Source organism: Bombina bombina, chromosome 4 (assembly GCF_027579735.1).
Source record: "Bombina bombina isolate aBomBom1 chromosome 4, aBomBom1.pri, whole genome shotgun sequence".
Lineage (NCBI taxonomy): Eukaryota > Metazoa > Chordata > Amphibia > Anura > Bombinatoridae > Bombina > Bombina bombina.
In genome coordinates, this window is record NC_069502.1 from 36,334,965 (window position 1) to 36,349,072 (window position 14,108).

Below are 14,108 nucleotides of genomic sequence, written 5' to 3' on the forward strand. Positions count from 1 at the left end.
GGGGGGTGGAGCTAGAGGGGGAGCTATATGGACAGCTCTGCTGTGTGCTCTCTTTGCCACTTCCTGTAGGGAAGGAGAATATCCCACAAGTAAAGGATGAACCCGTGGACTGGATACACCACAAGAGAGAGAAATTTATCAGGTAATCATAAATTCTGTTTTTTCATTTAGCCAAGCTGACGGCTAAGAATTCAGGTTTAGCCATTTTAGCGCGTAGGGCGCTATGGCTTAAGTCCTGGTCAGCAGACGTTACTTCAATGTCTAAGCTTCTTAACATCCCCATCAAATTCCCCTTTAAATCTAATTTAAAACATCAGAAATTATGTATATTATTTATGCAAAAATCCAATTCTGAGTTATAGTTATCTATATTTGCACAGATAACCAATTTAAAATTTAGGATTAGTTTAACAACACATAGGCTATGAAATGGTAGCTTAAAATCCAAACTGCTCTCTTTAATCTTTCAACTGTACTTTAAACTGCAGTGACTTATAATTTAACTATAGTCTTACCAATAACCTTGTATACTTTACCAAATAAACCAATCGATATCCAGTTTCCAATGTTTCTCAACAGATTCAATTTCACCTCAGAATTTTAAAATTGGGGGTATTCGCATATGGAGTCTAAGAGTAGCTGTATGCTTTAATAATAACCACAGTAGTTATTCCTCCAGGATTAGCCAGCAGCCTCCTCTCAGTCTCTATGCTTGGGGTTAAATCATCTGATTTCACCCCTCCCCTTTTTTGATCATTATCCATCATTGGTGAGTATTGGAAACGCCCAACGGAATCCTTGTTTCGGATTGGCCCTTAACAACTGAACATGGATTGGTTCATCTGGGAATATATGTTGTCAAGGAGATGCATCCCTGCAACAACCAATCATCTCATGGCTGCAATTCTCGCAATATAACACTGGGTGGCAGCAGACATACAAACAAAACAAACTCACCTTTAACATTTCTAAACATTTTTAACAAGCTAATTATTTTCATAAAATTGTTATTTAATCAGATCATAACTCTCTGCATCAATCCCATACAAACCCCAACTATAGATGTGTAGCACCAGATCATTTTTCTGATTATTCTGATACCAAATATGTTATATTATTAACATTGTATTATATTAAAGCAATTTAATATTGCTAATTATTTTGAAATTTATGGCATTTATATATTCTGTTATATATGTTTTCACATAATATAGTATGCTCTATGTCTCCCACAATTCTTGCATGCAGGAATTTTGCCCATGGTCCACCTGAAATAAAATAATAAGTGTCATTAATTATTTCTTTTTAGGTCCACAAAGATTCTTAAAACACAGATGCTAAGACACTTCATGCTTTTTTATATATATATATATATATATATATATATATATATATATATATATATATACATACGTATACATACACATTCATCTCTATGCAAATAACAGCCTATTTTATATTCAGTACTGCATTGTGTTCTAACATGAATATACCATATTTCACGTTTCTAATAAATTCTGGATATATGAATCCTTTTCATGCAGATCTGAAATTATATGTCTGAAAAATACAAACAATACAGAGGTTATTAAACATTTTAGACTGACTAAATAGTTACCTATCAAGCTTAGCAAATACCCATGTAATAATAGAGAATCAATTTCCCAAATTTCTATATTTAATACATTCTGAGGCATGCATTCAAAGATGATTATTTGCTGTATGTTCAGTAAATTTCAAAGTCACACCTTAACATGTGTCTTTGAGATTCCAGCAATCTAATTTCCATCTCATCAAGCTTAAAAAAAAAAAATATTCCAGACACGCCGTCTCCATACACTGTGTGGTGTCACCTATCTGACAATCTATCCTCTTAAATTACCTTTTATGACTCATCCTGTCTCAAACTGTAAATTCTGTTCTCTTTCAAAATTACTTCCCCAACATTCCTCTAAGTGACAGTTTTAAATTGAGCAGGCCAAATGTTCCATTGTCTTTACTAGGATGATTTAGAATAACTTTCCATACTAAATGTGGGATATTTTCTGGAAGCAATCCTTTGTTCTACAAACAATCCATCTGATAAGAGGGAAGGGGTTGTTTCTTTTTAGTGTCCATTTTCAGCTTTTAGAAGGTAAATTAATTATTTGATGTACACATCCACAAACTTATTAACTAAAGACAAACATACTTGTATATATTATTTAATAGTATTTCAAATACCTTGACATAAAACTTACCCTGCAACTGCTTGGTAGTATATATTATACCTGCCCTGCAAGTGCTTGTTAGTGTGTATTATACCTGCCCTGCAAGTGCTTGTTAGTGTATATTATATCTGCTCTGCAAGTGCTTGTCAAGCGACGCCTAGCACCTCTAGCGTGTCTAACTCTTTTACCTTGCAAGACTTGGCGGCAGTTATGGATAATACCCTCTCAGTGTTTTTATCTAAACTGTCCGTGTTACCTGCAAAGCGTGATAGTTCTGTTTTTTAGAACAGATTATGGGCATTATGATGCTTTAGTAGCCGTATCCGATATACACTCACAACGCTCTGAAATGGGGGCGAGGGATGTGCTGTCTGAGGGAGAAATTTTCGATTCGGGAAAGGTTTGCTCCTCAGACAGACTCAGATACGTTGGCTTTTAAATTTAAACTAGAACACCTCCGCTTATTGCTCAGGGAGGTATTAGTTACTCTGGATGACTGCGACCCTATGGTGGTTCCAGAGAAATTGTGTAAAATGGACAAGTACCTAGAAGTTCCTGTTTACACTGATGTGTTCCCGGTCCCTAAGAGGATTGCGGATATCGTTACTAGGGAGTGGGATAAACCAGGTATTCCCTTCGTTCCCCCTCCTGTTTTTAAGAAAATGTTCCCCATATCTAACCCCATGCGGGACTCGTGACAGACGGTCCCTAAGGTGGAGGGGGCTATTTCTTTACTGGCTAAACGCACAACTATACCAATCGAAGACAGTTGTGCTTTTAAAGACCCGATGGATAAAAAATTAGAGGGTTTACTTAAGAAAATTTTTGTTCAACAAGGTTTTCTTCTCCAACCTATTGCGTGCATTGTTCCTGTAACCACTGCAGCTGCTTTCTGGTTCCAGGCGATGGAAGATGCGCTCCAGACGGAGACCTCATATGAGGACATTATGGACAGAATTAAGGCTCTTAAGCTGACTAATTCTTTTATCACAGATGCCGCCTTCCAACTAGCTAAGTTAGCGGCAAAAAATTCAGGTTTCGCCATTTTAGCGCGCAGGGCGTTATGGCTAAAGTCCTGGTCGGCCGATGTGTCGTCAAAATCCAAACTACTGAACATCCCTTTCAAAGGAAAGACCCTCTTTGGGCCTGAATTGAAAGAGATTATTTCAGAAATCACTGGGGGAAAAGGCCATGCTCTCCCCCAAGACAAGTCCTTCAAGATGAAGAACAAACAAAATAATTTTCGTTCCTTTCGGAATTTCAGGAGCGGCATCGCTTCATCCTCCCCTGCTGCAAAGCAAGAGGGTAACTCTTCACAACCCAGGGCAGCCTGGAAACCTTACCAGGGCTGGAACAAGGGTAAACAGGCCAAGAAGCCTGCAGCTGCCTCCAAGACAGCATGATGGGGTAGCCCCAGATCCGGGACCGGATCTAGTAGGGGGCAGACTCTCTCTCTTCGCTCAGGCCTGGGAAAGAGACAAACACGATCCCTGGGCCTTAGAGATTGTATCCCAGGGATATCTTCTAGAATTCAAGGACTCCCCTCCAAGGGGAAGGTTCCATATTTCTCGTCTGTCTACAGACATGACAAAGAAAGAGGCGTTCTTACGCTGTGTAGAAGACCTACATACAATGGGAGTGATCCACCCAGTTCCAATTGCGGAACAAGGGCTGGGGTTTTACTCAAACCTGTTTGTGGTTCCCAAAAAAGAAAGAACTTTCAGACCAATCCTGGATCTCAAAATTCTAAACAAATTCCTCAGAGTCCCATCATTCAAGATGGAGACCATTCGGACAATCTTACCAATGATCCAGGAGGGTCAATATATGACTACCGTGGATCTAAAGGATGCGTATCTACACATTCCTATCCACAAAGATCATCGCCAGTTTCTCAGTTTCGCCTTTCTGGACAAGCATTATCAGTTTGTGGCTCTTCCTTTTGGGTTGGCCACTGCTCCCAGAATTTTCACAAAGGTGCTAGGGTCCCTCCTGGCGGTGCTAAGACCGCGGGGCATAGCAGTGGCGCCTTATCTAGACGACATCTTAATTCAGGCATCGACTTTCCAAAGAGCCAAGTCTCACACGGAAATTGTAGTGGCCTTTCTGAGGTCTCACGGGTGGAAGGTGAACATCAAAAAGAGTTCTCTCTCCCCCCTCACAAGAATTCCCTTCCTAGGAACCCTAATAGACTCGGTAGAAATGAAAATATTTCTGGCGGAGGTCAGAAAGGTAAAACTCTTAACTACTTGCCAAGCTCTTCATTCCATTCCTCGGCCATCTGTAGCTCAGTGCATGGAGACAATCGGACTTATGGTAGCGGCAATGGACATAGTCCCTTTTGTACGGATACACCTCAGACCACTGCAACTGTGCATGCTCAAACAGTGGAATGGGGATTATGCAGATTTGTCTCCTCAAATACAGTTGGACCAGGGGACCAGAGATTCTCTTCTCTGGTGGTTGTCTCAGGATCACCTGTCTCAGGGAATGTGTTTCCGCAGACCAGAGTGGATCATCGTAACGACCGACGCCAGTCTGTTGGGCTAGGGTGCAGTCTGGGACTCCCTGAAAGCTCAGGGCTTGTGGTCTCGGGAAGAAGCTCGTCTCCCGATAAACATTCTGGAACTGAGGGCGAAATTCAACGCGCTTCAGGCATGGCCTCAGCTAGCTGCGGCCAAATTCATCAGATTTCAGTCGGACAACATCACGACTGTAGCTTACGTCAATCATCAGGGGGGAACAAGGAGTTCCCTAGCAATGATGGAAGTAACCAAAATAATCAGGTGGGCGGAGGATCACTCTTGCCATCTCTCAGCAATTCACATCCCAGGAGTAGACAACTGGGAGGCGGATTTTCTAAGTCGTCAGACTTTTTACCCGGGGGAGTGGGAACTCCACCCGGAGGTATTTGCCCAGCTGACTCAGCTATGGGGCACTCCAGAATTGGATCTGATGGCGTCCCGTCAGAACACCAAACTTCCTCTTTACGGGTCCAGGTCCCGGGATCCCCAGGCGGTGCTGATAGATGCTCTAGCAGCGCCTTGGTCCTTCAATCTGGCCTATGTTTTTCCACCGTTTCCTCTCCTCCCGCATCTGGTTGCCAGAATCAAGCAGGAGAGGGCTTCAGTGATTCTAATAGTGCCTGCGTGGCCACGCAGGACCTGGTATGCAGACCTAGTGGACATGTCATCTGTACCACCATGGACGCTACCAATGAGGCAGGACCTTCTAATACAAGGTTCTTTCAAACATCCAAATCTAATTTCTCTGCGTCTGACTGCATGGAGATTGAACGCCTAATTCTGTCAAAGCGTGGTTTCTCTGAGTCGGTCATTGCTACCCTGATTCAGGCTAGAAAGCCTGTCACCAGGAAAATCTACCATAAGATTTGGCGAAAATATATTTTTTGGTGCGAATCCAAGGGCTACTCATGGAGTAAGGTTAGGATTCCCAGGATTTTGTCCTTCCTCCAAGATGGATTGGAGAAAGGATTATCAGCTAGTTCCTTAAAGGGACAGATATCTGCTTTGTCTATTCTTTTTCACAAACGTCTGGCAGAGTTACCAGACGTTCAAACGTTTAGTCAGGCTTTAGTCAGAATCAAGCCTGTTTATAGACCTGTGGCTCCGCCATGGAGTCTGAATTTAGTTCTTTCAGTTCTACAAGGGGTTCCGTTTGAACCTTTACATTCCATAGATATTAAGCTTTTATCTTGGAAAGTTTTGTTTTTGCTAGCTATCTCTTCTGCTCAAAGAGTTTCAGAGTTATCTGCTTTACAGTGTGATTCACCAAACCCGGTTTTCTTCCTAAGGTTGTGTCTAATAAGAATATTAACCAGGAAATTGTTGTTCCTTCTCTGTGTCCTAATTCTTCGTCGAAGAAGAAACGTCTGTTACACAATCTTGATGTGGTTCGTGCTTTAAAGTTCTATTTACAAGCAAGTAAGGATTTCAGACAAACAACTTCTTTGTTTGTTATCCATTCTGGTAAGAGGAGAGGTCAGAAGGCGACCGCTACCTCTCTTTCCTTTTGGCTGAAAAGAATCATCCGTTTGGCCTATGAGACTGCTGGCCAGCAGCCTCCTGAAACAATTACTGCTCATTCTACCAGAGCAGTGGCTTCCACATGGGCTTTTAAAAATGAGGCTTCTGTTGAACAGATTTGTAAGGCAGCGACTTGGTCTTCGTTGCATACTTTTTCCAAATTTTACAAATTTGATACTTTTGCTTCTTCGGAGGCTATTTTTGGGAGAAAGGTTTTACAAGCAGTGGTGCCTTCCGTTTAAGGTACCTGTCTTGTTCCCTCCCTTCATCCGTGTCCTAAAGCTTTGGTATTGATATCCCACAAGTAAAGGATGAACCCGTGGACTGGATACACCTTGCAAGAGAAAACAGAATTTATGCTTACCTGATAAATTTCTTTCTCTTGTGGTGTATCCAGTCCACGGCCCGCCCTGGCTATTAAGTCAGGTAGATTTTTTTGTTTAAACTACAGTCACCACTGCATCCTATGGTTTCTCCTTTTTCTTCCTAACCTTCGGTCGAATGACTGGGGGGTGGAGCTAGAGGGGGAGCTATATGGACAGCTCTGCTGTGTGCTCTCTTTGCCACTTCCTGTAGGGAAGGAGAATATCCCACAAGTAAAGGATGAACCCGTGGACTGGATACACCACAAGAGAGAGAAATTTATCAGGTAATCATAAATTCTGTTTTTTCATTTAGCCAAGCTGACGGCTAAGAATTCAGGTTTAGCCATTTTAGCGCGTAGGGCGCTATGGCTTAAGTCCTGGTCAGCAGACGTTACTTCAATGTCTAAGCTTCTTAACATCCCCATCAAATTCCCCTTTAAATCTAATTTAAAACATCAGAAATTATGTATATTATTTATGCAAAAATCCAATTCTGAGTTATAGTTATCTATATTTGCACAGATAACCAATTTAAAATTTAGGATTAGTTTAACAACACATAGGCTATGAAATGGTAGCTTAAAATCCAAACTGCTCTCTTTAATCTTTCAACTGTACTTTAAACTGCAGTGACTTATAATTTAACTATAGTCTTACCAATAACCTTGTATACTTTACCAAATAAACCAATCGATATCCAGTTTCCAATGTTTCTCAACAGATTCAATTTCACCTCAGAATTTTAAAATTGGGGGTATTCGCATATGGAGTCTAAGAGTAGCTGTATGCTTTAATAATAACCACAGTAGTTATTCCTCCAGGATTAGCCAGCAGCCTCCTCTCAGTCTCTATGCTTGGGGTTAAATCATCTGATTTCACCCCTCCCCTTTTTTGATCATTATCCATCATTGGTGAGTATTGGAAACGCCCAACGGAATCCTTGTTTCGGATTGGCCCTTAACAACTGAACATGGATTGGTTCATCTGGGAATATATGTTGTCAAGGAGATGCATCCCTGCAACAACCAATCATCTCATGGCTGCAATTCTCGCAATATAACACTGGGTGGCAGCAGACATACAAACAAAACAAACTCACCTTTATCATTTCTAAACATTTTTAACAAGCTAATTATTTTCATAAAATTGTTATTTAATCAGATCATAACTCTCTGCATCAATCCCATACAAACCCCAACTATAGATGTGTAGCACCAGATCATTTTTCTGATTATTCTGATACCAAATATGTTATATTATTAACATTGTATTATATTAAAGCAATTTAATATTGCTAATTATTTTGAAATTTATGGCATTTATATATTCTGTTATATATGTTTTCACATAATATAGTATGCTCTATGTCTCCCACAATTCTTGCATGCAGGAATTTTGCCCATGGTCCACCTGAAATAAAATAATAAGTGTCATTAATTATTTCTTTTTAGGTCCACAAAGATTCTTAAAACACAGATGCTAAGACACTTCATGCTTTTTATATATATATATATATATATATATATATATATATATATATATATATATAAATACGTATACATACACATTCATCTCTATGCAAATAACAGCCTATTTTATATTCAGTACTGCATTGTGTTCTAACATGAATATACCATATTTCATGTTTCTAATAAATTCTGGATATATGAATCCTTTTCATGCAGATCTGAAATTATATGTCTGAAAAATACAAACAATACAGAGGTTATTAAACATTTTAGACTGACTAAATAGTTACCTATCAAGCTTAGCAAATACCCATGTAATAATAGAGAATCAATTTCCCAAATTTCTATATTTAATACATTCTGAGGCATGCATTCAAAGATGATTATTTGCTGTATGTTCAGTAAATTTCAAAGTCACACCTTAACATGTGTCTTTGAGATTCCAGCAATCTAATTTCCATCTCATCAAGCTTAAAAAAAAAAAATATTCCAGACACGCCGTCTCCATACACTGTGTGGTGTCACCTATCTGACAATCTATCCTCTTAAATTACCTTTTATGACTCATCCTGTCTCAAACTGTAAATTCTGTTCTCTTTCAAAATTACTTCCCCAACATTCCTCTAAGTGACAGTTTTAAATTGAGCAGGCCAAATGTTCCATTGTCTTTACTAGGATGATTTAGAATAACTTTCCATACTAAATGTGGGATATTTTCTGGAAGCAATCCTTTGTTCTACAAACAATCCATCTGATAAGAGGGAAGGGGTTGTTTCTTTTTAGTGTCCATTTTCAGCTTTTAGAAGGTAAATTAATTATTTGATGTACACATCCACAGACTTATTAACTAAAGACAAACATACTTGTATATATTATTTAATAGTATTTCAAATACCTTGACATAAAACTTACCCTGCAACTGCTTGGTAGTATATATTATACCTGCCCTGCAAGTGCTTGTTAGTGTGTATTATACCTGCCCTGCAAGTGCTTTTTAGTGTATATTATATCTGCTCTGCAAGTGCTTGTTAGTTTATATTATACATTTCTTGCAAGTTTTTTTAGTGTATATTATACCTGCTCTACAAGTGATTGTTATTGTATTTTATACCTGCCTTGCAAGTGGTTGTTATTGTATATTATATATCTGCCCTGTATGTGCTTGTTAGTGTATATTATACCTGCCCTGCAAGTGCTTGTTAGTATGTATCTGCCCTGTAAGTGCTTGTTAGTGTATATTATATCTGCCCTGTAAGTGTTTGTTAGTGTATATTTGCCCTGTAAGTGCTTTTTAGCGTATATTATACCTGCCCTGCAAGTGCTTGTTAGTGTATATTATAACTTCCCTGTAAGTGCTTGTTAGTGTATATTATACCTGTCCTCCAAGTGCTTGTTAGTGTATATTATACCTGCCCTGTAAGTGCTTGTTAGTGTATATTATACCTGCCCTCCAAGTGCTTGTTAGTGTATTTTATACCTGCCCTCCAAATGCTTGTTAGTGTATTTTATACCTGCCCTGCAAGTGCTTGTTAGAGGAAGCTTTGGTATGCCCACCCTCTCAGTTATGTTCCACATGCCTTGACAACGTTGTTCGGTCAAAGAAGGTTAAACCTTTTAGTACCACTGAGCCGTCCACCTCTGAGGACTCGCTGTCCCGTGAGGTGCATGCCCTACATTCATCTCGTTCTACACACGCAGCTTCCCATAGCACGCTTAATCCTCCATCTGGAGGGGGCCTTTTACAGCAAGATTTTACCGCGCATTTACAAATGGCGGTGTCTGCGGCCCTAAGTGTTTTACCTCGCAAGCCAAAGGTTAATCATTGGTCTCCTGCCCCGGGGTCATCATGTAATTTATTGGATTTCACTGCTCTGTCTCAGTTATATGAGGATGAGTTGCACTCTAAAGATTCAGAGGATGAACTTTCTGGGATGGAGTCTGCTGCCTCTAAGCCTCCTGCTGTGGAGGAGCCAGCCTTTACATTTAAGATTGAACACTTACGTTTTCTTCTAAAGGAAGTCCTGTCTACATTAGAGGTTCCAAAGGCCAAGCTGCCTGATGAACCTTTGATTCCTAAATTAGACAGAGTTTACGGAGATCTTCCTTTTCCCCTTTGTCTTCCTTTAAAAAGTTTGCTGCCTGCTTTCTGTACTCAAGTCCATGTCAGAAGCGACGCTACTATCTGTCAAACTTGGCGGACCGTTTTGCTCTTCCAAGGCATAGATTCCGGTAAGATCATTGAAAAAAATTTACTTGCATGCTAACGTAAGATAAGAAGACAGATTTTGTGTGATTTCTCTCCACACTGGAGAGTTTTTGAGCATCAGGCCCTAAGGGAGAAAGGAAGGATAAGGTGTTTAACGGAATGTAATAAACATAAAAATGGTTTTAAATATAAAATGATCTTCGGTAATTTAAAAAATATGTGGAAATATTATAGGGATAGTAACAAAATTGTCTTTTATCCTCATCCCCTTTTTTTTAAAGATGAAATGTTGTAGGAGGAGTATTAGGTCAAATGGTATTGGAATTTATGGATGTGCAGATGTAAAGCTTGTGTTAATCTCTTCTGAAAATTCCACTGATGGGACAGATCACACTAAAGTTCATCTGGAGCCATATTTTCTACACATTAGAAAAAGATTAGCGGAGCCAGCAAGATATACAACCAGTTTCTGTAGTGTAGTGGTTATCACGTTCGCCTAACACGCGAAAGGTCCCCGGTTCAAAACCGGGCAGAAACATCCTTTTGGACCGGTGAAAGTTCCTTCTTCCATTACGGCATAGTTTGGAAACTTCTGCATATCCTGTGTTGTTTACATCGAACTACTACCAGTTATACCACTCGTAGTAAAAGAGTGGATGCACCTTTTCAATCAGTTTCTGTAGTGTAGTGGTTATCACGTTTGCCTCACACGCGAAAGGTCCCCGGTTCGAAACCGGGCAGAAACAAAAAATTTTCTCATTTGAAATCAGAGAGTGTTCTAATTAATTCTTTAACTGTAATTCTGATAGCTATTCATGCAATGCTAACATAAATTCTTGGTATTTATGGATGCGCAGATGTAAAGCTTGTGTTAATCTCTTCTGAACATCCCACTGATGGGGCTTTTGTGTGCCTCCCAGGATGTGTTGGGATGTCGGTTCGAAACTGGGCAGAAAAAGTGCTGTTTTATACTGGGAATCAAAGAAAGTGTTAATTTTGCCCTTAGCTGTAATTTTGATGGCTTTGGACGTAAAAGTGGTAAATTTTGTCTATTTATTCCTGAGCTAATTTTAGGCTTTTCTCCCCGTTTAATCAGTATCTTTTTCTTTGGAAATCCGAGGTTTATCATTCTGCTTTTACTGTAATTTTGTAATACTTAGAGGTATCTTGATAAAACTAAATGGCTTTCTAGAACAGCGTTAAGTAGTAAACAAGAGAAACATCTGAAGTCATGATTGATCTTTTTAAATGGTCTTTTTGATAAGTTATGGTTGTCCTTTGTCTCTCGATGATTTTAGGCCCTAAGAGAGAAAGGAAGGATAAGGTGTTTAACGGAATGTAATAATCCTAAAAACGGTTTTTAATATAAAATGATCTTCGGTAATTTAAAATATTAATCAAGAACCGTAAGTTTTATTTTGTGGAAATATTATAGGAACAGTAACAAAATTGTCGCTTTTATCCTCATCCAGAGTATCCTTATATACGTGTTAACTGCTTTATTTAAGAGTGGGTATTGATTTTTCTTTTTTAAATGGTCTTTTTAAAAAGTTATGGTTGTCCTTTGTCTCTCAATGATTTTAAGTGGATGAGTGAGCCTTTCTAAGATAAGAGCAAAATTATCTAAATCTCTCTACTCACTTTGTAGGGTTCTGGATGTAATGGAGAGGCATATACATAACAAGATAATGCTCCAACCCCCCCCCCCCCCAAAGATTTTGTGTGATTTCTCTCCACACTGGGGAATTTTTGAGCATCAGGCCCTAAGAGAGAAAGGAAGGATAAGGTGTTTAACGGAATGTAATAAACATAAAAATGGTTTTAAATATAAAATGATCTTCGGTAATTTAAAAAATATGTGGAAATATTATAGGGATAGTAACAAAATTGTCTTTTATCCTCATCCCCTTTTTTTAAAGAAGAAATGTTGGAGGAGTATTAGGTCAAATGGTAGAGGCACTCGCTTCGCATGCAAATGTTAGCTGAATTGATGTCTGCATCTTCAAACTTTTAAAATCGTAAAGAGCAAGAATGGTTTAGATAACAAAATTATTGACAGATCACACTAAAGTTCATCTGGAGTTATATTTTCTACACATAAGAAAAAGATTAGCGGAGCCAGCAGGATATACAACCAGTTTCTGTAGTGTAGTGGTTATCACGTTCGCCTAACACGCGAAAGGTCCCCGGTTTGAAACCGGGCAGAAACATCCTTTTGGACCGGTGAAAGTTCCTTCTTCCATTACGGCATAGTTTGGAAACTTCTGCATATCCTGTGTTGTTTACATCGAACCACTAGCAGCTATACCACTCGTAGTAAAAGAGTGGACGCACTTTTTCAATCAGTTTCTGTAGTGTAGTGGTTATCACGTTCGCCTCACACGCGAAAGGTCCCCGGTTCGAAACCGGGCAGAAACAAAAAATTTTCTCATTTGAAATCAGAGAATGTTCTAATTTGTTCTTTAACTGTAATTCTGATAGCTATTCATACAATGTTAGCCGAATTGATGTCTGCATCTTCAAACTTTTAAAATCGTAAAGAGCAAGAATGGTTTAGATAACAAAATTATTGAAAGATCACACTAAAGTTCCTCTGGAGTTATATTTTCTACACATTAGAAAAAGATTAGCGGAGCCACAGGATATACAACCAGTTTCTGTAGTGTAGTTGTTATCACGTTCGCCTAACACGCGAAAGGTCCCCGGTTCGAAACCGGGCAGAAACATCCTTTTGGATCGGTGAAAGTTCCTTCTTCCATTACGGCATAGTTTGGAAACTTCTGCATATCCTGTGTTGTTTACATCGAACCACTAGCAGCTATACCACTCGTAGTAAAAGAGTGGACGCACTTTTTCAATCAGTTTCTGTAGTGTAGTGGTTATCACGTTCGCCTCACACGCGAAAGGTCCCCGGTTCGAAACCGGGCAGAAACTAAAAATTTTCTCATTTGAAATCAGAGAATGTTCTAATTTGTTCTTTAACTGTAATTCTGATAGCTATTCATACAATGCTAACATAAATTCTTGGTATTTATGGATGCGCAGATGTAAAGCTTGTGTTAATCTCTTCTGAACATCCCACTGATGGGGCTTTTGTGTGCCTCCCAGGATGTGTTGGGATGTCGGTTCGAAACTGGTTAGAAAAAATGCTGTTTTATACTGGAAATCAAAGAAAGTGTTAATTTTGCCCTTAGCTGTAATTTTGATGGCTTTGGACGTAAAAGTGGTAAATTTTGTCTATTTATTCCTGAGCTAATTTTAGGCTTTTCTCCCCGTTTAATCAGTATCTTTTTCTTTGGAAATCCGAGGTTTATCATTCTGCTTTTACTGTAATTTTGTAATACTTAGAGATATCTTGATAAAACTAAATGGCTTTCTAGAACAGCGTTAAGTAGTAAACAAGAGAAACATCTGAAGTCATGATTGATCTTTTTAAATGGTCTTTTTGATAAGTTATGGTTGTCCTTTGTCTCTCGATGATTTTAGGCCCTAAGAGAGAAAGGAAGGATACGGTGTTTAACGGAATGTAATAATCCTAAAAACGTTTTTAATATAAAATGATCTTCGGTAATTTAAAATATTAATCAAGAACCGTTAGTTTTATTTTGTGGAAATATTATAGATACAGTAACAAAATTGTCGCTTTTATCCTCATCCAGAGTATCCTTATATACGTGTTAACTGCTTTATTGAAGAGTGGGTATTGATTTTTCTTTTTTAAATGGTCTTTTTAAAAAGTTATGGTTGTCCTTTGTCTCCCAATGATTTTAAGTGGATGAGTGATCCTTTCTAAGATAAGAGCAAAATTATCT

General features: G+C 38.8%; 6 non-coding genes across 6 annotated transcripts; all 6 read left to right on the top strand.

Annotated features, from left to right (window-relative positions):
* Positions 1-10,761: 10,761 nt before the first annotated feature.
* TRNAV-AAC (transfer RNA valine (anticodon AAC)) lies at positions 10,762-10,834 on the top strand. The gene has a single exon. It is a non-coding gene; the product is annotated as a tRNA-Val (tRNA).
* Positions 10,835-10,969: 135 nt separating this feature from the next.
* TRNAV-CAC (transfer RNA valine (anticodon CAC)) lies at positions 10,970-11,042 on the top strand. The gene has a single exon. It is a non-coding gene; the product is annotated as a tRNA-Val (tRNA).
* A 1,391-nt stretch (positions 11,043-12,433) lies between these two features.
* On the top strand, positions 12,434-12,506 carry TRNAV-AAC (transfer RNA valine (anticodon AAC)). Its single transcript has one exon. It is a non-coding gene; the product is annotated as a tRNA-Val (tRNA).
* Positions 12,507-12,641: 135 nt separating this feature from the next.
* TRNAV-CAC (transfer RNA valine (anticodon CAC)) lies at positions 12,642-12,714 on the top strand. The gene has a single exon. It is a non-coding gene; the product is annotated as a tRNA-Val (tRNA).
* Positions 12,715-12,949: 235 nt separating this feature from the next.
* On the top strand, positions 12,950-13,022 carry TRNAV-AAC (transfer RNA valine (anticodon AAC)). The gene has a single exon. It is a non-coding gene; the product is annotated as a tRNA-Val (tRNA).
* Positions 13,023-13,157: 135 nt separating this feature from the next.
* On the top strand, positions 13,158-13,230 carry TRNAV-CAC (transfer RNA valine (anticodon CAC)). The gene has a single exon. It is a non-coding gene; the product is annotated as a tRNA-Val (tRNA).
* Positions 13,231-14,108: the final 878 nt, after the last annotated feature.